This window comes from Emydura macquarii, unplaced genomic scaffold, assembly GCF_026122565.2.
Source record: "Emydura macquarii macquarii isolate MOO-44397 ecotype Brisbane River unplaced genomic scaffold, CSIRO-AGI_Emac_v2 contig_18, whole genome shotgun sequence".
NCBI classification, from domain to species: Eukaryota; Metazoa; Chordata; order Testudines; family Chelidae; genus Emydura; species Emydura macquarii.
In genome coordinates, this window is record NW_027130155.1 from 3,016,966 (window position 1) to 3,042,303 (window position 25,338).

The 25,338-nt window shown below is 41.0% G+C and overlaps 1 protein-coding gene across 1 annotated transcript in view; it reads left to right on the top strand.

The window, feature by feature from the left end:
- The first annotated feature begins 6,072 nt into the window (after positions 1 to 6,072).
- The window catches only part of PLCH1 (phospholipase C eta 1), a 154,070-nt gene continuing 134,804 nt past the window's right edge, over positions 6,073 to 25,338 (top strand). The window contains exon 1 of the mRNA XM_067537397.1: positions 6,073 to 6,134. The gene's annotated coding sequence lies outside the window, so the exon portion shown is untranslated. The remainder of the gene's footprint in view (positions 6,135 to 25,338) is intronic.

A 25,338-nucleotide genomic window follows, 5' to 3' on the forward strand; every position in this document is an offset into this window, starting at 1 on the left:
AAGCAATGATACATGATAAACAACAGCCACAAATGGAAGAAATATAGAGGACAAATATGAGTGAAACAGCATCTGAAGAAAGGAAAAGAAATATGAATGATTTAGAGCATGCAGATTGTAAGATACATTAAGCATTGATCAGTGCTGCAAAGTATGAAATTTGTAGACCAGCAAAGACTGGATGATTTAGTGCAAGCATTGAATTAAATGGTCAAGGAATCTGTAAAACCAATGAGTTATCAATCAGTTGATTGATATTATTTATGTTACAGCAACAGTAGCAGCTCATTGGCTTAACACTGAGCCAGGTAAGTATGCAAACTATTGGAAACTTCCTATATTCAAGAATCTCCATGGAAATGAAGGTTAAACTAGAATATAAAGCTTTTATGTCAAGATATCAGCCTATTGGATGAATTCGAGAAAAATCATTTGAAGAGAAAACAGAAACAAACAGCCCTGGAGATGAAATATCAACTGAATAAAAGGTATATGAGATTAGTGAAACAACAATGTAAATAGAAACTGATTGCATTGAGTCATAAGCTTGAAAGATATTTAGAATGCAGCTGTCAGTATCAAGAGAACAGAGACCTTAGAATATTATTTGATTAGATCAGTGTTAAAAACAGAACAGGAAAAAATAGAGAGTCAATAAATGTGGAGGAGTTTCAGTGTTCTGGAAGAAAATCTATTGTGAGGATGTACAGCATAATTAGACAGCAGACTGGATTAAAAATGAGAAAAAATAAAAAAACACACAATAGAGGAATACACAGAAATATCAAAGAAAGAAAGAGCTAAGGTATTGAGAGGAACGAAAAACTTAAAAGCACCTGCATCAGATGGGATCAAAGAATCATAGAAGATTAGGGTTAGAAGGAACCTCAGGAGATCATCTAGTCCAACCCCCTACTCAAAGCAGGACCAACCCCAACTAAATCATCCCAGCCAGTGGGCTTTAAAAACCTATAAGGATGGAGATTCCACCACTTCCCTAGGTAACCATTCCAGTGCTTCACCGCCCCCATAGTGAAAAAGTTTTTCCTAGTATCCAACCTTGACCTCCCCCACTGCAACTTGAGACCATTGCTCCTAGTTCTGTCATCTACCACCAATGAGAACATCTCCATCCTCCCTGGAACCCACCGTCAGGTAGTTAAAGGCTGCTATCAAGTCCCCCCTCATTCCTCTCTTCTGCAGACTAATCAAGCCTAGTTCCCTCAGCCTCTCCTCATAAGTCATGTACTCCAGCCCCCTAATCATTTTTGTTGCCTTCTGCTGGACTCTTTCCAATTTGTCCACATCCTTTCTGTAGTGGGGGAGAGGAGGGGTCCAAAACTGGACACAGTACTCCAAATGAGGCGTCACCACTGCCGAATAGAGAGGAATAATTACTTCCCTCGATCTGCTGTCAGTGCTCCTACTAATGCTCCTACAATATGCTGTTAGCCTTCTTGACAATAAGGGCACACTTTGACTCATATCCAGTTTGTCCACTGTAACCTCTAGGTCCTTTTCTGCAGAACTGAGGCCTAGCCAGTCAGTCCCCAGTCCATAGCAGTACATGAGATTCTTCCGTCCTAAGTGCAGGACTCTGCACTTGTCTTTGTTGAGCTTCATCACATTTCTTTTGGCCCGGTCTTCTAATTTGTGTAGGTCACTCTATATCCTATCCCTACCCTCCAGCGTATCTACCACCTCCCCAGCTTAGTGTCATCTGCAAACTTACTGAGAGTGCAATCTACTCCATCTTCCAGATCATTAATGAAGATATTGAACAAATTGAGCCCCAGCACCGACCACTGGGGCACTCCACTCATTACCGACTGCCAACTAGACATTGAGCCGTTGATCACTACCCATTGAGCACGATGATCTAGCCAGTTTTCTGTCCATCTTATAGTCCATTCCTCCAACCCATACTTCTTTAACTTGCTGATAAGAATATTGTGGGAGACTTATCAAAAGCTTTGCTAAAGTCAAGATATATCACATCCACCACTTTCCCCACATGCACAGAGCCAGTCACTTCATCATAGAAGGCATCGGGATGTATGAATTCTGGCTGCAATGCCTAACAATTCTCCATGACTGTTTACTTGAACAACTTAATAAATATTTGAAGAACAGATATCCAAGATGGACCAGAGACGTTTTCATACAAAAAAAGAAAAAAGGCCACAATGATCCTATGAATTATAGGCCAAACACATGTTTACCAATGATGTGGAAACTTCTAATGGCAATTCTGGCAAAGAATAGCTGGATAGCGCTAGTTCTCAGTGGAATGAAGAATTCCTGAACAAAAAGGCTTGATAGGAAACAGAAAAGGGACAAAAGATCACCTCAAGATAAACAGTAGAATCACAGAAGATGCAAACAAACAAACAAAAATTAAAATTAAAAAAATTAGAGCTGGTGTGGATAGACTAACAAAAAGTATATGACAGTGTCCCACCTTCATGGATCAAAATGCTCAAGGTTCATCCAATGATCATTTCCTTTCTACAGCAATCTGTGGTTAACTGGAACACTCAGCTCTACCTGAAAGGGACTGTCATTGATGAGGTCCAAATTAAAAGAAGAATCTTAAGGGGATTCCATATCACCAGTGCTGTTCATGGTAGCGATGTTACCACTGACACGGATGCTCTGGGATATAAATTGTGGTTATCTTATCAGCAAAGAGCAACAACCAGTTAACCATTTATTATATATGGATGATCTTAAACTACATAGATGGTCACAAAAGGAAATATAGAAATTGATTATGTTTAAAAAAGTTTGGTCAAGATATAAAGCTTGACTAAATGTGTGTCTGTGTGTGTAAAGAAGGGCAAACTGGTATAATCAGATGCATACAAATTAACAAAGGTATTATCCAAAATTTCTCTCAGTCTGGGTCCTACAAATAATTTGGATTCAGGGAACTGTTGGAGGAAAGAATATTACAGACGAATAAGAAATACTCTAAGGACAAAACTCAACCTGAAGAATTTGATCCACCCTATTAATATGTGGGTGATACCAGTATTAAGGTACACTGACAGAGTGATTAAGTCTAATAAAGAGGGGAAAAAATTGACATCCAAACAAGAAAGCTCTTGGCGCTGCATAGAGAAGTGAATATCTATCAAGACATTGGATGGGATGTACATTCAGTGATGTGATGGAGGAAAAGGTCTGCTTTCTGTGGACGAAGTAATTGACAATGAAAAATATAATATCAAGACCTATGAGGAGTCGGCCACAGTAAAAGATCATCTGGTTGTGATAACAAGTGAGGCCTGAGTGTACATCCCAGCCCTAGAAAGCATAAAAGACTTGAAAGATTTACACAGAACTCAGTGCATGGACAGTGGTGAAGAGAGATTGAATCTATTCGTGATTGAAGATTAACAAACTCCTGGTCTGTAGAAAGATACCTCAAAAGAAAGGCAGAGAACCTCATTATGAGTGGACAACAGCAGTCTTTAAGGCTTAATTACATTCAAAACAAAATTGATTGACAGAACTGTTCCCCTAACTGCAGAATGTGTTCCACAAAGGAAGAGATGGTGGAGCATGTGTTGAGCATCTTCAGGAGCCTGGCTGGGAGAGAATATATATGAACAGACCCAATGAGGTTGCCAAGTATCTGCGTTGGAGCCTGTGCAGAGTGCTCTAGGGAATGAAGGGGCTTAGATTTTTATGGGATTTGATTGAAGGGTGCAGGCAAACATGTCAGACATAGCTGTAGAGAAGAAGACAAATAAGATCATGTTAACTGATATTACCATACCAACACACAGCAACATAAAAAAGAAACAAGAAGAGAAGATAAAGTATGAAGACTCTGCCACAAGCTGGAACCATTGTATGAACAGAGACAATTTCAGTGATTATTGGAGCAGTTGGAGCAATCCCTAAAAGTATGACTGAGTAGCTCAAGAACATGTTAGGAATGAAAGGCATCATCAGGATCAGTGACCTCCTGAAAATGGGCTTTTAGGAGCTATGAGAATTTTAAGGAAGGTCAAAGGAGAAAGTGCATTTGAGGTCCTAAATGAGGGAATTCTGTGGAAGGTTTAACAAAACTCCTGACTTCCCAAACCTACAGATTTGGTTTGTGGTGACTCAGAGGGATTTTTGACAGTAGCTTTCTCCTTTTTATGCTTAAAGATCTTATATATTGTGAAGGTTATTTGTTTAAAAAACCCCAGATAGTTACAAGATGTAATACTGAGGGATAATCATCATATATATTCAAATGTGAAGCACTCTTTTTTTCTTTTCTTTTCTTTTCTTTTTTTTAAAGTATCCAACTCCACATGCAATTACTTTTAGGATAAAGTTTCTTCAGTTTGGCCCATGATGCTTTGCTGTGCAATTGCAATAGCCTGTGCTGAATTGAATGACAACAATGGATTGTTTCTATGGTATCAGCCAATCAGCTGCTGGACAGAGATGAAAAGGTGAAACCTAAGCTGCTGCTCCAAGAGGTCACATTACTCCCTCTGCAGATTTGTCTCCTAGTCTGACAAAACTGGACTGACAATAATATCCTCGCACAACCTATGAAGCCCAGGAAAACCGTGGCAAATCTTTAAGTCTAAGAACAGGACAAAAATTAAAACTTGATCTCTTCTTCTTGGCCTTTTGACAGTGACTGAGTATGCTATTAATCTACTATTTGATGCATCCTCTGTCAAGGGAATTATACCCTGCACTTGCAGAGGATGGGAAAATGCTCTGGTAGGGCTTTTCCGGCTCTAATTGTTTAGATCCTTACAAAAATAAAAATGTTTTTGCATTTCGAATGGACAGTAACATTGTTACTGCTTCTCTGTATAAAATGAAATACAAAAATGACTGTACCCCTGCTTCTTGGAGCTTTCTTATTGGAGGAAAATTTGAAATAGAAGGTCAATGAAAAGCTGCTTAATACTCCCAGCAGACTTTGAACTAGCAAACAATAGGTGCATGCTGAATAGAACCGGAGACCAGAAATGCTGGAATACCTGGTGCTGGATCACTAGGCTGCTTCAGAATCCTTAAGATAAAGTCACCCCCTGGCAGAAAACAGAAAGCAGGTCGTCCATTTTAAGCGTTCAGGTTGGACACCCAAATGAGATGCAATAGCTTACAAGTGCAATTCACCCAGGCATGGACGGACTATGGAACGACATAACCGCAGCAGTTCTGCTCTGTGTCTGCCTGTGTGTGTAGGTGGCATTTGAGGGAAGATGCTTGAGGTGCAGAAGTGCAAAGGAGCTAACTTGCCCCTTCTCACCGTGACAGATGTGGGCTCTGCACTGCCTCCGCATAGGCCCTGGCAGAGTTTTAAGGCAGGTTTGGGGAGCAACACTGGAGTCTAGCCCAGGGGCTCAGACAATATGACGATGGATGAGCTAGCTATGGGCAGTAGCGGAGGGGCTGCAGAGCTGCCCGCTGCCATGCCCATAGGTGGGTAGTGGATTCAGTTCTCTCTGTTTCCCATTTACTCATGCTTTCCCAGGGTGGGGTGGGCTCGTCACCCCGCAGCACCCAACCCTCCTCTCCCTATTCACGAAGCTGAACTCTCATTGACTTCAGCCGGGGTTTTGCCCGAGGTCGGAGTGACGAACCCAGCCCAGACTATTCCAAGTGACCCCCAAAGTGTCTGCAACGAGCCTGAGATCATCGAAACGGCGGGTGAGCAACAGCATCATCAGGGGGCAACTCTGGTGCGATCAGCATAGCCCCCCACCCCCACCCCTGGGGGGGAATTCATCCTCCCTCCCACTGCCAGGAGCCTGTCTGACCCCACTGAAGTCAAAGCCAAAACTCACCCCGACTGCGGCGGGAGCGGATCCCGGCCCCGCAGCTGTGACACCCCCGCCCCGGGGAAGGGCGGACAGGCTGCTGCCGCCTGTGCTGAAGTGCCCTGGGCAGGGCGGCGGGGAGTTCCCGTCCAGTCCGGGCGGCTCCCGCCCTGCTCCGTGTTTCTCCTGCTGTCGCCGCGCCGCTTGGGGGATCGGGGTGGGTGTATTTGAATGAGGAAGCAGGTTGTGGCGGCAGCGGAGCGGAGGCAGAGCTAGTGCCGGAGCCGGAGCCTCCTCTGATTGCCGCGGGGCTGGGGAAGAGCCCTAGCGAGAGGGGACCGCTGAGAGGTAGGGGCAGCCTGGGGACGGGCCCTGGGAAGAAGGGCTGGGGGCACCGAGCTGCAGGGCGGGGGGCTAGCGACGGGCACCAAGTTCTCGTGAACTTTCCCGGGGCAGGCGGCGGCGCTTGCTGCGTCCCGATCACTCGCATGGCGCAAACCCCGCGGCAGCCGCTTTGTGCGGTGGGGGTCACAACATCCCCGCCCGGCAGACGGCGGGCAGCGCTCGGCCGGCGTCCCGCTGGGCCGGGGCAGATGCCTTCGGAGCCATCAGCATGGCCCGGCGGGGAGCTTCGCGCCAGCTGGCTGCTAGCGCCGCGACCAGTTTTATTAGCTGCCTCGGGGTAGCTCTGATCGCCGCTGCAGGGAGAGCGGGCACTGTGCGTCTGCCCTTTGGGGGCGCACGAACCGCTGAGCCCCGCGTTTGATGCCATGGAAATGAGGAGCTGGGTTTCACTGGCGTGAATCATTTCCACGGAGCAGAAGGGAGACAGAAAGCAAAGAGAGCGGGGAGCGGCGTGTCCTTTGTTGCAATAAAAGTGGCACAGACCGAAGAAATGACGGACATCCAGTTACTAGATAGGCCGTAACCACATACAAACTTCTCAATTACTTCTAACAGCCACGAATGTGCCTTCCCTCGGCTGGGAGCTGGAAAGCCGGAACAGGGGAGTGAGGATCCCTCTTGAAATTGGTACAGCTTTTTCATTCATCTGTTTTCTCTAGACTAACCAAAAATAAGGAGCATGGCAGATACTTGTTAAGTGTTCTGTCCTGTTGTTGGTTTGTACTTTACCAGTTTACCACCCGCTATATAACCCAAAGTGGGTGTCTGAGAGAGAGAGAGAACTCTTTTTGGTTGTGTGTTTTGATTTTAGATCACATTAATTAAGAATAAAAAATAGTTGGGAAAACAGTGATGGATTTGATTCACCTCCGGTCAAGTAAAGTCTCCTTTTCAGAAGGCAATCGTGATTATTTAGGGCAATGGACACATTTAGTATTTCCTTCTTTGTAATACACTTGTAGTAAGCAGATGAGTTCAGATATCTACATGAAATAGAGAGCAAAAGGTTAGCCTTTGAAGAAAAGTTAATTGGTTTTCTTGTGGATCTCCTATCTCATTTGCTGTATCCATTTAAGTCTTTTGCACTTTAACTGACTCACCAGAGCCATAAAGTTAAGGTAACCAATATAGACTAGCACTTTGTTTGGAAAGCGCATTTCCTTATTCTTCAACAGTATTCTCAGTGAATGTTGAGAGAGTTTGTTTATCAGCAGTGTTATATTTGGTACATGTACCTATATCTTAGATTATGATGTCAACAGGCTTACATTTCAGGTGGCTCAACACTGCTTTGCCTTTCTGCTCCTCTCAGTAACCTAGTGTGGTTATTTAGCTGCTTTCCAGTAAGCATCCAATATGAGTGAGCTGATGAGCTTTTTCTAGCAGTTCTTGTCACAAACAAGAAACAAGGATTCCTAAATGGAGTTAGTGAATGCTTTAGCTTTAGTTGGAATTGATTACCTTGCTCTGTAAAAGAAATTAAATGATCAGGGCGTTTTTGATTGTACGGAATGAAGTGCAGTGTGTTGCAATATTATGTAATACATTATTAAACACTTGGTCTCAAAGACAACAAAAGCATCTGAATTAAATCATCATTTTTCTGCTTTGTAAGACCAGTTCTCTTATCCTATCATATTAGTAAGTGGAATAAAATATAGTGTGTTGCCCCCACATCTCAAGGCAAAATAAAGTTTTGGCGTTTGGATAGTTTATGATCCTGTTTGCTGGTTTGTATCCTGCAGCAATTCCCTAATTCCCAATGACATGTGTTCCTATTGGCTCCTGGAGGTAAATTGCAAAGAGCAATGTTAGCAGGGAGTCCGATAATTAGATAGAAAAACCTAGGGGGGATGGGGCTGAAACAAAGACAGCAGGGTTTGGTGCAGTCTAGATTTATAGCCAGGCAAAATTGGTTTTGAAAGAACAATAGGTTGAGTAATTTGGTCCAGGATTTTTTTTAAACTTGCACTGTTGAAAGAATTTCTGATTTGATCATCAGCTTCTTACATGTTTATAGCCAAAGTATTTGAAATAAATATGTATCTTTAGGCTTGGAAGAATTTATTTTTATTGGTAAATGTTAGTAAATGTCAATTTCACTGCACGCACATAAACTAACAAAATTTGCCTTGATAATCAAAATTTACAGATAGGCAAAGTAAGAAAACTGCTGCTTGAAAACTTATTAGAGTTTGACTTAAGTATTTACTTTGTACACCTTGACATGTGATGTTGTTTGTATTTTAACAGTTATAAAGCTTTAACTTTTTTAACTCAACATCTACTGTCCTTGAACAATTATTATCTGACCCTCCATAATTTCCCACTGCTGTGAAAATGTAAATTGATAAAAATAGGAAAAATGCTTAAAAATAAACATTTATTTTTTAGAATTTCCATGGTTAATATCAAAATTGAATTTTGCCAACCCTATCTATAGTATATGACATCTTTTTTCAGCTAGAATGTTCTGGTTGATGAGATACTTTACATTTGTACAATACATCAGTATGCTGAGGCTATAAAGAAACCATGTCTTTTATCTTAGTTCCAGTGAAGACCTATATAAGTACCATTTTTATTACATATATCTCACTATAAGGAGCTCATGTCTTGTTCATAAGAATAACTTTGGAAGAAACATTGGGCCTGGAGAGAGAAATCTTACAGGCAATTACAACATGAAGTCAATGCTGCACAGGCATTGTTAGATATTCAAGATACAGTTGATATGAAGATAAGTCATAAAAAGATGTCTCTCTCTTCCAAGGCTTGTTTCAGGAATTGCATTAAATTGTATTCATTTTTTCACTCAAAGAGAAAATATGTGAAATAGAATTACTATTGTTCATTTAGACCCTCATGTTTAAGTTTATTTTTGTCTTGTTCAACAAGAAGGGTGTGAGATTCAAGAGGCTCTGGCTGAGATCAGCACCTGATCCTGAGACTTCTGGGAAGCTGCAGGTGCACAGCATTTCTCAAGTTCAGGCCCTTAGTTTTGTTAGGAATATTTAGAAGTGAAATCCTGACCCCATTGAAGTTAATGGGAATTTTGCCATTCAGCTAAGGCCCTCACTGTGTAGTTCATCTTACAGTTAGAGAGGTTTTGTGGTTAAGAAAAAGGACTGAGAGTCTAGAGAGCTGGATTCTGTTTGAGCTCTGTTGAAGAAACTGAGGCATTGAAGCCAATGGGAGTTTTGATATTGACTTCAAAGGGATGAGAGTTTCACCCTTAGTGTAATCTTAGCATTTATGTATGGCACTTTTTGGTCCAGTCCTGTAAAATCCTGAGCACTCTCAACTCCCATTTAAGTCAGTGGAGCTGAGAAAACTCAGCACCTGGCAGAATTGTGTCCTTTTTGAAAGCACTGTACAAACATCTAATTAAGACTTTTTAAAACTGAGTTTTAACCCTAAAGTAAGAATTAAGAAAACAAAACAAAAACCAAATAACCCCCCAAAAATTATTGTTTCAATAATTGTATCCTCACTCTTTGTGATAAAGGTCACAGCTGTCTGCTGTAATTATTAGGTTTAGTTAAAAGTAGGGAAGGTAGAAGGTATGGCACACAATTCTGGAGAGCAAAAGAAATAAAGAGACTGCCCAAAAGAATCATGCATAATTCTTAAGTTACCAAGACAAACGTAAGACTATCAAATGCACTATTCAGGGCTTCTTTGTTCAAGAGATGCCTGCTGTGTTATAAAGTACAGCGTTTGCCTCTTTTGTTGATATACTTGTCCTTAAGGTTCATGACCTGTATTTCACAAAGCTTTAGAAACAATTAAAGTGTAAATATGATTACTCTTCAGGTATCTATATCTAAACAATGTGTCCATCATAACAGTACTTAAAAGAAGTCTGTGCCCAACCCTGCAAGACTTACTAATACGAGTAGCATTGAAGTCAGCAGGACTTCTAAAATGAGTGAAGATTATTCATTGATGTAAGGGTTCTATACAAAAGAAAAAATCCTATGAGACTACTGCACTTCAGTGTACACACTGTTGAAATTTCCTATATGGTTGAGCAATAGCTTTTGGAGTAAGCCCAACAGAGTAAACAGAGATTTATACCTTTTAGATAGCCTGTGAAGGATGCAATTTCAGGATAAAAGGGTAGGTTGTACAGCAAAAGAATATTATTATGATTTATCATCTGACTATAAATGATTAATTAATAGAATTATAGCACTGGCTGAAGAGCATTTTTCCATTTTAAAAATCTATAAAATAGGGATCAGCTGGTGGTTCTGGATCAATTGGTGCAGAACTCATTATTGTAACAGTACTGACTCAGCTTGGGATGTTGCCTAGGAATTCAGTTAACTCTTTTGTCCTTTCATCCTTTAAGGCCTGTGTTCCAAGATGACTTTGGGAGCAAGCACCAGTATTTTAAAGGGGAAAAAATTTCCTCTCCCAATGAGTTGAAGGTGAAGTTATCCACTGTTGATTTGCTACTAGTAGATTCCAAACCTGGCAATAAGCATAAGTGCCTTTTGCATTGATGCTAGGGAGAGTGGTAGATACCCTGGAAGGTAGGGATAGGATACAGAAGGACCACTACAAAAAGGATGTGGAGAAGTTGGAGAGAGTCCAGTGGAGGGCAACAAAAATGATTAGGGGGCTGGAGCACAAGACTTATGAGGAGAGGCTGAGGGAACTAGGCTTGTTTAGTCTGCAGAAGAGAAGAATGAGTGGGGATTTGATAGCAGCCTTTAACTACCTGAAAGGGGGTTCCAGGGAGGATGGAGCTAGGCTATTCTCAGTGGTGGCAGACGACAGAACAAGGAGCAACGGTCTCAAGTTGCAGTGGGGGAGGTCTAGGTTGGACATTAGGAAAAAGTTTTTCACTATGGGGGTGGTGAAGCACTGGAATGGGTTACCTAGGGAGGTGGTGGAATCTCCATCTTTAGAGGTTTTTAAACTGTGGCTTGACAAAACCCTGGCTGGGATGGTTTAGTTAGGGTTGGTGCTGCTTTGAGCAGGGAGTTGGACTAGATGACCTCCTGAAGTCCCTTCCAACTCTATGATTCTATGATTCTAAGAAATATTTCAGACATCAAAATGATTTGATGTGGACAAATTGCTCTTCTTCAGGTCTGGGAAAAGTACTCCGAGTATCACAGCTAAATGCAAAGTGGAATAGATTGTTTAGCATAAGTAGTTAGCACATAATTTAAGGAACCACTTAGGATAGAGTGGCCCGTTAACATCTTGAATGTTTTAATCATGCTACAATTGAAGTCAACAGTAGTTCTGCCATTTAGATCAGGTCATAATTGTAGTTCATCTTACTGTTAGGGAGATCTTGTGGTTAAGAAGGACTAAGTTCTGTTTGAAGCTCTGTTACAGACTTCCTGTGTGAGGTTGGGCAGGGCAATCTGTCTATGCCCCAGTTTCTTCATCAGTTAAATAGGGGAGATAACACGTACCTACTTCACAGATATATGTTGAGGCTCAGTTAATTAGAGCTTGTAAAGTATATGAATATGTTTGGAGTGAAGATGCTGCATAAATGCAGAGTAGTATCACTGTGTCTGTCTTTCCGTATTGTACAGTGCTGAGCATATTGCTGGCACTCAGAAAATAATAAATATGTAGTTGTGATTAATAGTTTATATGACTATTTCATTTGTCGTTAGTCACAAATTTTCATTCCTACTATTTGGTGGAAGCTAATTTTAACATAGCTTTTCTTTTTTGCCTTTAAAAAATTAGGTCTGCTTTTCTGGGCAACCTATTTAAGTCAATGAAAATTAATAACCTCTTGCATGTCAATATATAGTCACTAGTACTACAGATCACAACCATCTGTATGACATGTAGGACATTGGTTCTCAAACTGGGGGTCGCGATGTGATTATGTGGGGGTCGTGAGCTCTGAACCCGGCCAGGGGCAGGGTAGTTAGCAGTCCCAAGCCTGGCCAGGCGCAGGGCTGTCAGTAACTCCGAGTCCAGCCAAAAGCAGTGAGAAAAAGTAAGTTCATTTTAAGCAGCAGGGTTTAAATTTAGCATTTAACAGTGTTAAATATAAAAAATGTGTTTTTAATTTCTAACAGGGGTTGCACTCAGAGGCTTGTTGTGTGAAAGGGGTCACCAATACAAAAATTTGAGAACCATGGATGTAGAATATAGGTACATGAACCATCTCTGATTGGTGTATGGATTTCCGTTTAAGCCGTGGGTTACATACTGCATTTAGAAAGCATCCACATGCTTTTTTCTGGGGAAACCATTAACTCTTAGTTGGCAAACTTACTCAAGGAACTTTGTTTGGTTCAGCTGTTGTAAAAACAGATTAATTGTTTGGTTAGAGATGGCTGATAATTTTGTTTGTGTTTTAATGGGGTAACATAGCTGTGTCAAAATGGTCTTCTTAATAGGCAGTGTCTTTGGCTTTCAAGCTATGATGACCTACCTCTTAAAGTGCCACGTGCTTTCTTAAATTAGAGTTTTAGCATTGATATAGTATTCTCTGTATTATTTCAGATTATTATTATGAAAGATGAATATAAAAAAAACACAAGCAAAAATAGGAACAAAATTAGAAAGGCCAAATGAAATTAAACTAGGTAGGGTATAAAGGATAACAAGAAAACATTTTACAATACATTAGGAGAAAGAGGAAGACCAAGGACTGGGTAGGCCAATTATTCTGTGGGGAGGGAAATAACAGAAAACACAGCAATGGCCTGCCGGGAGCTGGGGGAAGCCATGCACCTGTCCAGGGGAACTGGGGGACGAGGGGAGGCAGCTGGGCTCTAGCTGCCTAGCTTTCTTGTCAATTTAATGGTTACATTTGAAATTGACAAGAATGACAGCCAACAGTCGACATAAGCCCTACACATCTTGTTGAGGTGGTTTTATTAAGTCGGCATAGCCGGGGAGTTATATCAGTGAGAGGAGCATTTCAGTGTGTACACCTCCACTGTTTTGTCGACAAAACTGACTTTTGTCAACAAAACTCTGTAGTGTAGACCAGCCCTAAAATAGGGAAAGTACAAGTTAAGAATTACTTGGTCAAATTAGATGTTTTCAAGTTGGCAGGGCCTGACTAAATACATCCTAGAATACTTAAGGAACTGGCCATAAGATCTCTGAGCCGTGAGCAATTATCTTTGAGAAGTCATAGAGGATGGGAGAGATACCATAGTACTGGAAAAGGGCAAATATAATACTTAGATATATATAAAAAAGGAAATAAGGACAACTCAGGGAACCCAGTCAGCTCAACCTTGGTATCCAGAAAGATAATGGAGCAAATAATCAAACAATCAGTTTGTAAACACCTAGAAGATAAGAAACAGTCAACATGGATTTGTCAAGAACAAATCATGTCAAAGCAACCTGATATCCTTCTTTGACAGGGTAACAAACCTTGTGGGTAGGAGGGAAGCAGTAGATGTGACATATCTCAACTTTAGTGAGGCATTTGATACTGTCTCACAGGACTTTCTTATAAGTAAAGTTGGGAAATATAACCTAGACGAAGCTAATAGTAGGTGGGTGCACAGCTTGCTGGAAAACTGTACTCAGAAAGTAGTTATGGTTCAGACAAGCTGGAAGGGTATATTGAATGGGATCCCATAGAGATCTTTCCTGGGTCTACTCAATATCTTCATAAGTGATTTGGATAATGGCATAAAGAATACACTTATAAAGTTTTTGGACAATACCAAGCTGGGAAGAATTGCAAGCTCTCTGGAGGACAAAATTGAATTCAAAATGATCTTGACAAACTGGAGAAATGGTCTGCAGTAAATAGGATGAAATTCATTAAGGACAAATGCAAAGTACTACACTTAGGAAGCAATAGCCAATTGCACAAATACAAAATGGGAAATGATTGCCTAGGAGAGAGTACTGCAGAAAAGGATATGGGGTTTACAGTGTATGACAAGAATTTGAATTTATCATGTAATGTTGTTGCAAAAAAAGTGAACATCATTCTGGGACATATTAGCAGGAGTGTTGTAAGTAAGACATGAGAAGTAATTCTTCCACTCTACTCAGCACTAATAAAGCCTCAGCTAGAGTACTGTGTCCAGTTCTGGGCACTAAACTTGGGGAAAGATGTGGGCAAACTGGAGAAAGTCCAGAGGAGAGCAACAAAAAAAATCAAAGATCTAGAGAACATGACCTATGAGAAAAGATTGAAAAAACTGGGATTGTTTAGTCTGTAGAAAAGAAGACTGAGGAGAGATATAACTGTCTTTAAATATGTATAAGGTTGTTATAAAGAGGATGGTGATGAATTGTTCTGCTTATCCACTAAGGACAGGACAAGAAAATGGGTTTAAATTGCAGCCTGGAAGATTTAAGTTAGACATTAGGAAAAGCTTCTTAACTGTCAGGGTAGTTAAGCAGGCGTTGGAACAAATTGCCTAGGGACATTGTGGAATCTCTGTCATTGGATGTTTTTAAGAACAGGTTAGACAAACCTGTCAGGGATGATCTAGATAATACTTAGTCCTACCTCTGTGCAGAGGACTAGACAAGGGGCTGGTCTACACTTACCTGGAGATTCGGCGGCAGTCGACGGGAGTTACGCAAACTATGCAGAGTAGCTTGTGTAACTCACATCGACTGCTCTGCTTCCCTTCTGCGCGCTGTCTACACTGCGCTGTGCTGATGGGAACAGTGTTCCCGTCGATGCAGCGCTACGCTACTTGAGAGGGTGGTTTACCAGCGTCGACTTCCAGATCGATTGAGCGGGTCTACACTGACCGCTCAATCGATCCAGAAAGATCGATCTGGCGGTGGCGAATTTGCCGCCATCAGTATAGACTCAGCCTAGATGATCTATCGAGGTCCCTTCCAGTCCTACATTTCTACTATTCTAGGATTCTATTCTCTCCCTTTAAAAAACCCAAAATTCTTAATCAGCGATTCCCAAACTGTAGGTCACAAACTCAGAGGAGACCTGGAGAGAGCCATGGAGGTAGAGGTCAGTCATCAAATAATGTAAAAGTTTTTGAGAAAAAAAGTCAATAGATACAAAATAACAAAAGTAGATACACAGTGTAAACCCTGTCATGATGTGTCCTTATAAGGGTAATCAATTTATTTGTCAGTTGAAAATACCAGCTGACGGTTTACTGTAGTGTTGACCATTTCAAGAGGCCAGTGTGTATAAGGCTGCGATAGCCTATGCCATTGAGCACGCGTGTGTGTGTGTGTGTGCGTGTGCGTGCGCACGTTTGAATTTATTTTATACAAAGCAGGAAAAGTCCCATTACAAATGTTGTTTATTAGGTATGACGCAAAGTGAAAGTAGCCATGCACACAGACCATGACCAAATGTGTCACTGGATTGGAATACCAGATGTGTCGACTGTAATTGCTGAGGCCCAAAAGCACTGCTGAGCCTCACGTGACCATGTTGCAGACATCATTCTTTCTTTGTTTGGGTTCATCTCTGGCTCGAGGTGATTAAGAAAGATTGATCATTGCATGGCAAGCTGTTCCAGTGATGGCACAGAAAGAAAAAGGAAAATGAAGAAATATGATGGCAAATACATGATGTATGGTTTCTGTATTGATTGATGCAAAACAATAGTGTGTGTTGTGATGGAAAGTGCTTGCTGCTGTATGTAGGAAACCTTCAAAACCTTTCAATATTTAGAAACCAAACTTCAGTCAGTGAAAGATAAATCTGAGACTATTAAAAAAAAATTAACAAGGCCTGATTCCCCAAACTGACAATATTAGCATGAACCCCACTCAGGCATTTAATGGCTGAATCACACAACAGTTTGAGATGCATGCTATTCCAGAAAATCTTATCCTACTGTAAGCAATAGACATGGTTTCAAAAGTTACAGGGCCTGAAGCAGTTACCAAATAGAAAACATAACACTGTTTGACGCCATATTAGTGATGTGGCTGTGGATATCTGAGAGCAACTACTTTCAAAACTCAGGAAGCGTGACTATTTAGCAATTTGGAAAGTCTCCAGTGATGCACAGCTCCCGGCTTTTGCAAGGTGTGCTGATGAAGAGGCAGGTTTTTTTCTAAAGCTATGCTAGGACACAGACCATGGAATGTTTATTCAAGGCATTTCTGGAAACAGGCAAAGATTTACATGGTTCTAATGTGATGATTGGTAAGCACAATGTAGCCTTGTTCCAGAGGGGTAGCCGTGTTAGTCTGTATACAGCAAAAACAACGAGAGTTCTGTGGCACTTTAAAGACTAACAAATTTAATTTTTGTAGGCATAAGCTTTCGTGAGACTCAGCTCACTTCGTCAGATGCAGAGGTAGAATGATACAGTGGGGGAGGGCCTCAAGTACCCGGCTTTCATCCACCTCCCCCATTGTTCTCTATGCACTTGTATATCTATGTTTCTTATTTACTGTATCATTCTACCTCTGCATCTGACGAAGTGAGCTGAGTCTCATGAAAGCTTATGCCTACAAAAATTAAATTTGTTAGTCTTTAAAGTGCCACAGAACTCTCGTTTTTACAATGTAGCCTTGTTACCTGGATCCATTCTGAAACATTGCACCTATAGCTCCATTGTGTCACTGGGGTGGAGGATCCTGCCTGAGGGAATCTCCTGGGGGAAGGATGAGCTAATGAGGGACATTATGTTTAGGATGTTTGATTGTTTTGTATGATCTATATTCCCTTGTGCTTGAATGATCAAATAAAAAAATGTTAGACTGGATAGTGTATGTGTGTGTGTCAATTGCTCAACTGCTTCACAAACTACCGCACGCTCCTGAGAGTGTTAAACTGTAAATTAGAAACGTCACACCTTTGGGGTGGAGTTCTTGGAGATGGGTGTGTTTGAGGGTCAGTGCTGCACTGAGTAGGAATAGGTGGCTGGACAGTGGGTTCCAACACTCAGAGGAGGGTGCTGGATAAAAGCTCTGTGCCCTGAGAGTATGCATAGGGACCCCCAGACTGGAACAGTGACTGGACTCCGTTCAGGCTTCAGAAACTTGAACAAGTAGGGGATTCAGAGAACAGAGGCTTGGATTCCCCTCACAGCAGTCCTAATGGCTGTGACAGTAAACTCTTTGGGGCAGGGACCATCTTTTTGTTCTGTTTGTACAGTGCCTACTTCTGGGGTCCTGGTCCATGACTGGGCTTCTAGGTGCTACCACAGTACAAATAATTATTAATAATAATAATAATAATAAAAAAACCCTTGCATTAGATTTGTGGATGAAGAGAGGGGAAAAAAAATATAACCTTCCAAATCTTATATAATACAAATAAATGTTCAGCTTCTTGTTGAGTGCAGAAGGGAGACCTCTGCTGATCTTCCCATGTGCTAATAAGAGCTGGGCATATTTGCCAGGTTGAGTTTCAAAATCAGAAAGTTTTTGAAAACTTTTGCTATTGCGAAATTTAAAATCTCACCTACAACAATGAAAATATTTCCTGGGGCTTTGCTCAACACAGTCTCTCAGCCACACATAGGGGCCTAACAATGGTCACTAGTGACACTGCTTGCTGGCTGTGCTGGCCATCCATAATTTACAAAGTTACCCACAGTAGATCGATACAGAATCTGGAGTGTTGGGAACCTCGAATACTGACCAGCAGATTGTGCAATTCTCCACTAAAGCTCCTTTTAAAAAAAAAAAAGAAAAAAAAGTCAGTCCCCAACAAGATAAGGAGGGTGGGAAAGAAATGCTTATTTTTTATCCTGTGGGATAATCTACCACAAAAAAAAAAGTTACCAGTTTGACTTTGTGTGGGTTGTATATTTTTTGTAGCTCTACTCTAAATGTTGTGTTTCTGGCTACCTAGGGTCTTCCATTACCACTCTGCACCACGTTGTAGCATTAAATATTTGGCTTCTCTGGTACTGGCACTTAAAATTTGCTGATTGCTTTAGAAAACCTCAATATTATCGGGGAATATGGTATTATAAACCACAACTAACTATTTTAGGAAAAAATAGTAGGTTTTGTCAGTACTGTTACCATTGTTTAACTGTGGGGACTTTTTGCCTTCCTCTGCAGCATCAGGTATTGAACGCTGCTAGAGATAGGATACTGGACTCGAGAGATTGATACGCTAATCCACTATGTGTCCAAATTCTATCTTCTTGTGGTGCCTTTATAGGTTGAGGGTGGTAATATGCTCTCCTGTACTTTTCCAAACAAAAAATCACCAGTATCTATCTTTTATCTGATTCAGCACATATGAAGTGCTGTTGTCATGGGAATCTTTTCTAATTAAGATAGCAATGTCTTTGGGGCAGGACTGGTAATTTTACTTGCTTGTGAAATTTCATGCATAAATGGTGCAATATCCATTAATAATAACTGAGGGCCAAATATTGCCCCTTTGTGTGAATACAAGGAAGCCTGGAGCATAGATTCCAGCTAAGGAGGGTGTGGGAAAGGGGAGAGCTGGCATCCTCCCCTCTATTATGACCCACCAAAAGCCCTTTAAGGGAGTTTAAGTTCTGTGGATAGGAAAGAGGACAAAATGGGAGAAGGCTAGGAGATAAGCTGTGTTCTGTCAGACTCTCCCCTCCTACTATCAAGATATCAAGCCAGTGAGAGGTACTATTACATGACCAAGTCAGCATGAACTTGTGTAGTTTCTCCTGATGGAGGGTGGACTCAGGGTGGTCAAGGAAGTATAAGCATCTCTCCTAGTCAGAGAAAGGAGCCAGAGGGTGGGGAGGTAGCAGTACAGATGCACAAATCATCAGCAATGATGACCCTTAGTGCCGTCAGCACTCCCCAGATCCACAGGTTTTGGGTGACCAGCCCACTGCTGTTTCTGAAGAGATGTGGGGACAAACTACACTTCTTTATTTGAAGAACTGGGAGGAAACTTAAAAGACCACAGAAGCCGAAGAGTTAACACAGATCATTAGTGAAGAAATGAGGTGGTATGACCAGTGCTGGTGAGGTGATTCTTACCATACGTGTATGTTGGAAACCTCAGTTTAAATTAGAAACACTGTCATTGAGCTTTTATATAGATTTCCATAGAGTCTGCAAACTCTTATGGAAGATAAACCCAGTCGAACAAGCTGAATTATCAGGTGAATTTTCCACAGTCTGCAAAGATCTACCGGAAGAACTGAAATACATGCAAAGAACTGGAAAACATGCTAAGAGAAACTAGAGGGAAAACCCAATACAAATTCACATTTAATTAGCAATTAGTGTCGGTTGGGGCAATGACTCCACTGAACTGAGGAAAGCAGCGAGAGCAAGCCAGGAGTTCTGTGAGGCAGGCCTGCTGTGTGAAGAGGCACAAGGATGTCATCTCGGAAATATTTCACCGAAAGAAGAGAGAAACAAACTCCCTTGGCTTTAGGCTTCTTGAGGACTGGAGAGCAATAGCTAATTCCTTTCGAATTCTGTTGCCATGGGGAGTCAGTGTAAATCCTTCCCAACTCCTTCATCAGCAGCAATATGTGCTGACACAGGTTTTTCATAGACTCCCAGAAGCAAGCAGAAAAATGACTCAGAACAACAGTTTAATTAAATAAATGAATTAATAAATAAAATTAAATTAAAAAATCCTCAAGGGTTACCATTTGTTTACCTCAGACAGGAAAAATGACCATTACACTTGCTAATAATCATACATCTTCACTGGCCTCTGACCTGCTCCAGACAGGTGAGTTACTGAGGAAACCAAAGGGGGAAGGGCAGCCTGAGAGCCAAATGAGTTCTACAATGCAGCTTGTGCCTGCCCTGATTTTTGAAACAAGGCTGTAACCTATGGAGAACGTCAATCACAATATACAGTTTTCCAGATTGATCCTAATTAGAAGATATTAGGATTGGGAGAGACCATCCTATACTGGCACCTGTGGTGTTTGGGGGCTCTTCCTCCATGTTATAGATGACCCCAACTGTGATTTTTCTTCTTTTTAGACCCCCCCCAGGCTTCATGCAATTTCCTAAGGGTGCCCTGGGCTGGACAAAGTGGAGCACCCTTGGCCAAGTGCTTTTGAGGGAAGGTTTATAGTGAGGCAAGAGATTGGAGGAAATTGGAAAGAGCTGTGATGTGACAGATGCTCAGGGAAATTGGGGAAGGCAACAATTGATCACAATTTAGCTATTTCAGTTTGCCAGTTTCTTGTCTGAAATAATAAATAAATTGAAAACTACAACTGGGCAAGTGACTTTTGAACATTCTGGGACATCTATTTTGGCTGCCTTCGTTTGCTGCAGCTGGATGAATGAAGAATTCTTGCTGACATAAACATAAGACCTCACATTCATTTCTACATTTCTGGAGCACTAACTCTATAGTTAAAAACAGTATTCGACAGCATAAAAAAAACCAAACCAGGCAAAATTATCAGAAGAAAGAAAAAAAAAAGTCACTTATTTTCACATGCCAGATGAATGTGCACTCGCAAATAGCATGTAAATGCACCAAAATAAATCCTAAAGCTAAACTTTCCTAGGTTTGACTGTTAAGGGCTTCCTACTGCTCCCATTGAAATCAGTGGGAGTTTTGCCATTGATTTCAATGGGAGTAGGGTGAGGCCCTAAGTGTTTCTCACTTCTACCATTGAATCGTGGTAATAAAATATTCTTTGTTATTTTCTGCAGAGGATGAAGTTTGTTTACAGCTCATAATTCCTGTCACTGTAACTAAAAGAGAAGAGAGTAATATTCTGGGCACGTTTCTCTTTTCTCTGTTTATACAAAAGCAAGATTTTAAGTTCCAAAACGTGATTAATATCCTTATTGTAAAACAAATAGCTTCCATGTATACTCTTGAACACCCTTTATTGCTGACTAAATTATTACAACTTCAAAACTGATTTGCTAGTGAAAGCAGAGGGTAAAATTCTCTATTCCTATCTGCATTTTGGCTCTCTTATCAGCAGTACAGAACAGATCTCTTACATGTTCTGCATTTGTCCTACACGCCCAACTTCATTGATGGCTGTGGAAGTGTTTCTGAATGTTAAATGAGTGCAGAATATATACCACAGATCCATAGTGCATATCAGATGGGAATTTTGCACAGAAAATATATGGAACCCTTCACATTCTAGGTTGCAGGTTCAAATTCAGCCCAGTTAAATATTGACCAAAAGTTGTCACCATCTAGGATATTAGAGAGACAAGGTGGATGAGGTAATATCTTTCATTGGACAATTCTGTGTGGCTCAAAAGCTTGTCTCTCTCACTAACAGAAGTTGGTCTAATATAAGATATTACCTCACCCACCTTGTCTCTCTAATATCCTGGGACCAACATGACTACAACAACACTGCATATTCTAAGATATGAGAGTAAAAGTGCCATGCTGTCCCCTAGTTTCCCCTGTTTTGGCTTTACCGAGCATATTCTCCACTCATTTAGAGCCAGATTCTGCCATCCATACTCATCTGAGATAGATATCCAGTCCAATGTGAGTAAAGATGGCAGAATCTGGCCTTTAGAAATGTAGGGTTTGATCCTGAAAATGCCGTATTACATGCGTAAGGGTTGTAGAACTAGACCCTGCTGTAGAAAACCATCTGTAAATGGCTAAACCTAGTTTATATGGCCAAGTGAACTGTACAAAAAGAGCATTCATAAAAATGGTTCTGGCTAACAGTCCCTCCTACAGCATGCATGTGGTCTATTTCTGACTTTGCCAGAGATTTCCAGTCATATTCTGGATAAGTTACTTAACCTCTCTGTGCCTTAATCAGAACAGAATTTGGCCTTCCATCATACAGGCTCACTCCTCTACCACAACTGCCAAGTTAAAAGCCAGTGTTTTTCCTGTGGGCAATATATTTCTGCTACCCAAAAATCTGCATTTCAGTACAGGCACCTACCACTATTGCCACATGTGGTCCAGAGGTGTGTGTGTGTCGGGGGGTTCTTTGTTTGTTTTCCTGATCCAGTTGTCTATGGTGCGCATAACAGTGGCTCTCTGGAAATTCCTAAAGCTAGTTTGTTATTACTTCTAAGGATGCCTTTCTGTGCCCTGAAATTGAGTCTCTTACTTGGCTTTGTTTGGTTTTCTCACATGTTCTCTCACCTCTAGGATAATATATTTTCAATTCTCTCCCATCTCCTCCATCCCCTTTTGTTGTACCCTCTCATTTTCTGAAAGTTCTCTGTGGCTTCCAGTAGTTTTCTGAACTATGCCCCCTCTAAAGTTTTTGTCAATCACAGGGATTCAGACCCCTGCTCATAAACCCCAAAGGGTTGGTGCCCTTTCCATATTATTGCCTCAGTGCTGCACAGCATTCTTACTGGATTACTTTTTGTTTTGAAGTAAAACAAATCAACCAGGTACAGGAGGTTATTGGACTCCACTGTGGTGCCTTTTGGAAGCTCTCAGTACTGATTTATTTTACCATCTGTGGTTCCCTTTTTCTAAAGAAAGTGGGAAAATACTGCATTTGACATTTGCAAAAGATGTTAACAGGTATTGGGCTGCAATAGTGAAATGGAATTGTAAGATTGGTCTTTGGCAATGAGAGAGGGGAATCAGTGAGCTATCATCTGCCCTGATCAATAGGAATCCCTGCTGGTCAGCCAGTCAGCAGTTTCAGGAACAAGGATGGAAGGGGGAAGTTCAGAGAAAATGGGATTAGTAATCTCCCCATCCAGCGCACTGCTCACTATAATGTAGTTAATCTGTTTGAAGATTAGCAAGGATATGAGACAGGGAAACTTGGTTTGAATTTTCTGCCTTTTAGTGTGAAGTGGTCAGGTGCTTAAAACTCCACCTGCAGTACTAAACTGCAAAACTTCAAGGTTGAATATTGCTGCTGAGCATTTCTAGCACTGTTTGTTTCTGAAACACTAACCAATCTGGTTTGTGTAAAGTGGTCGTTGTGAGTACGTTGCATTCCCTCCAACTGTTTCTATACTAATGTGTTGTGGGTCTGTAGAAGTACCTATCTACTTCCCTGAACAACTCCCCAAAGGACAGTTTTTGTGTGAGAGAACCTGCAAAGTATTTGTAGAACTTTTTTCAGTGGAATCTTTTACAGTTAGGAGTCCCTATTGGTCAAAAAGTAGGTGTATTCTTTATCTGGTATTTAACAGAGAATTCATAGGCTGCAGTGACATAAATTGATGCAAAACTGATTTGTGTACACAGGCGCACGCACACACACACACAACTTTAGAAACGGAATTACTTAGTATAGGCTTCCATATAATAATACAAAGAAACCCTCAGTCTAAAGAGTTTACTCGGTCCACCCTCCATTGTTTTTGACTATTTCTCACGGTTTCTCACTATTTATGTACATATCTTTTTTTACCAAATCTGGTTCAATGGCATATGTTACAAACTTTGTCTATCAACTGGACTGCATAAAGTTAATTACATTAGCTCGGATTCTTTCAGTCCTTAATATTAGGCTTTTATTAAGAGAGTGGATATTTGGGTTGGTGTGAATCTGTTTTTGTTTCATCCTGACCTGTCAACCTAGACAAAAATGTCTGGGTTAGCATAAGAGATCCAAAGTATTTAAACTACCTTCATATATGGTCAGGCCTGGCCTTAGCCATAGGCAAAATAGGCAATTGCCTAGGGTGGCAAAACAGCCACTGTCCGCCTCCCGCTGGGTCCCAGCCACCCACCTCCTGCCCAGTCCCGGAATGCAGCCAGGAGCCCGGCAGCAGCCGCCTGCATCCTGGGAAGCGGGTGGCAGCTGCCTGTGTTCCCACTGGCAGTGGGCAATAGCCAACCTGTCCACTCCCAGAGCCAAGCTCCAGCTGCCCCGGCTTTCTTGCCAGTTGACCAGAATTACAGGCCTTGCACCACTGCAAATACTCAAATTTTTCCACTTGGGCTTGGAGGGGGCGAATGTTTTTATTTTGCCTGGGGCAGCAGAATATGTAAAGCCAGCTCTGCATATGGTCGTCCAATAATCACATTAAAGTACTTGGATTAAAGAGAAATTACTTTTATAAGTATTTCATGCCATTCAGTATTAAGAATCTGATATTTAAAAAAAGTTAGTTGCGCAGTGTGTGCCTAATTTATATGCATAGTTACTGGGATTGCACATATGAACTGAATATTTGCATAAACAAATAGATATGGACACACAATCAGAGTAATTGCACGTGCTCAACTTTTTAAAAAAAAATCAGGCCTTTAAACTTGAGAAAAATTTTGGAGGAGAATATTTTACTTAATTTGTCACACTTGTCATTTCTAAAGTATGTGTGCATATGTGATTAAAAATAAAATGGTCTGAAATCAGTAGAAACTAGTTTATCTATCCCTATAATTTCAATTGCTTTATGTCCCTTGATATGAATTATTTACATTAAAAAGATTCCAATTATACAGATACATTCCTTATTCCCCCATTTCATTGGGATAAATGTGGATCCATTCTAATTTCTTTGACTATTATTTTACTACATGAACTGAAACTAATGAGAAGCAAACCCCATAGTGAAGTCTGTAGCTTAATTGTGTTGAATTCCGGTGCCATTTGCTGAGGTTATGACTTATTAGGTGCAGCAGTCCCCATTTGTTTTTTCTTTTTCTTGTTTAACTCTTGTTAATTTTTTATGAGTTTTTAATGTCTCTTAAAATCATGCCAGAAGCTCATTCTCATTTGAAACTAGTCTACATTTAAATGACACCAGTAAATAAAGTACTCTCAAATGGAGTGTACTGAATCCAGTGCTTATATATTTTATTGCAAGATGTATAACACATTAATTAAGAATTAGATTGTGATTTGTCCTGTGCACAACAAGGAGGCAGAGGAAGAGTGGGAACCAGAAACCTCCCTTGCTTGTCACATTCAGTCATTGCATCAAGCTAACACTCACAGTGCCTCTGGGAAGGAATGATCAGCTGTGGGCATGGACATCTTCTTGCCCTCTTCACACCACTGCAGCAGAGCAAAGCCATGATACGGTGTGAGGAGCACATACTGCACTCTGGGCTCCTGGAGGGAATATGTCAGTGTACCTCTGAGCCCCTGTAAAAAGAACTGTGGTTTAAAGCTGTAATTTAATGCTAACTCTAGAACCATTGGTAAGGGAACACATAAGTAAACTGTAATTTCTTGTATAAAATAAACAAGTTTTGAATTTGAAGATAAATTGCTTTTGCTTAGGTGATGCCTTTTTATGAAGTACCTTTTAGTATAAAGTGTTCATAGTTGAAGTCTGCAAATGTTGCCCTCCTTGGAAGGCTTTGTGAATTACAGTA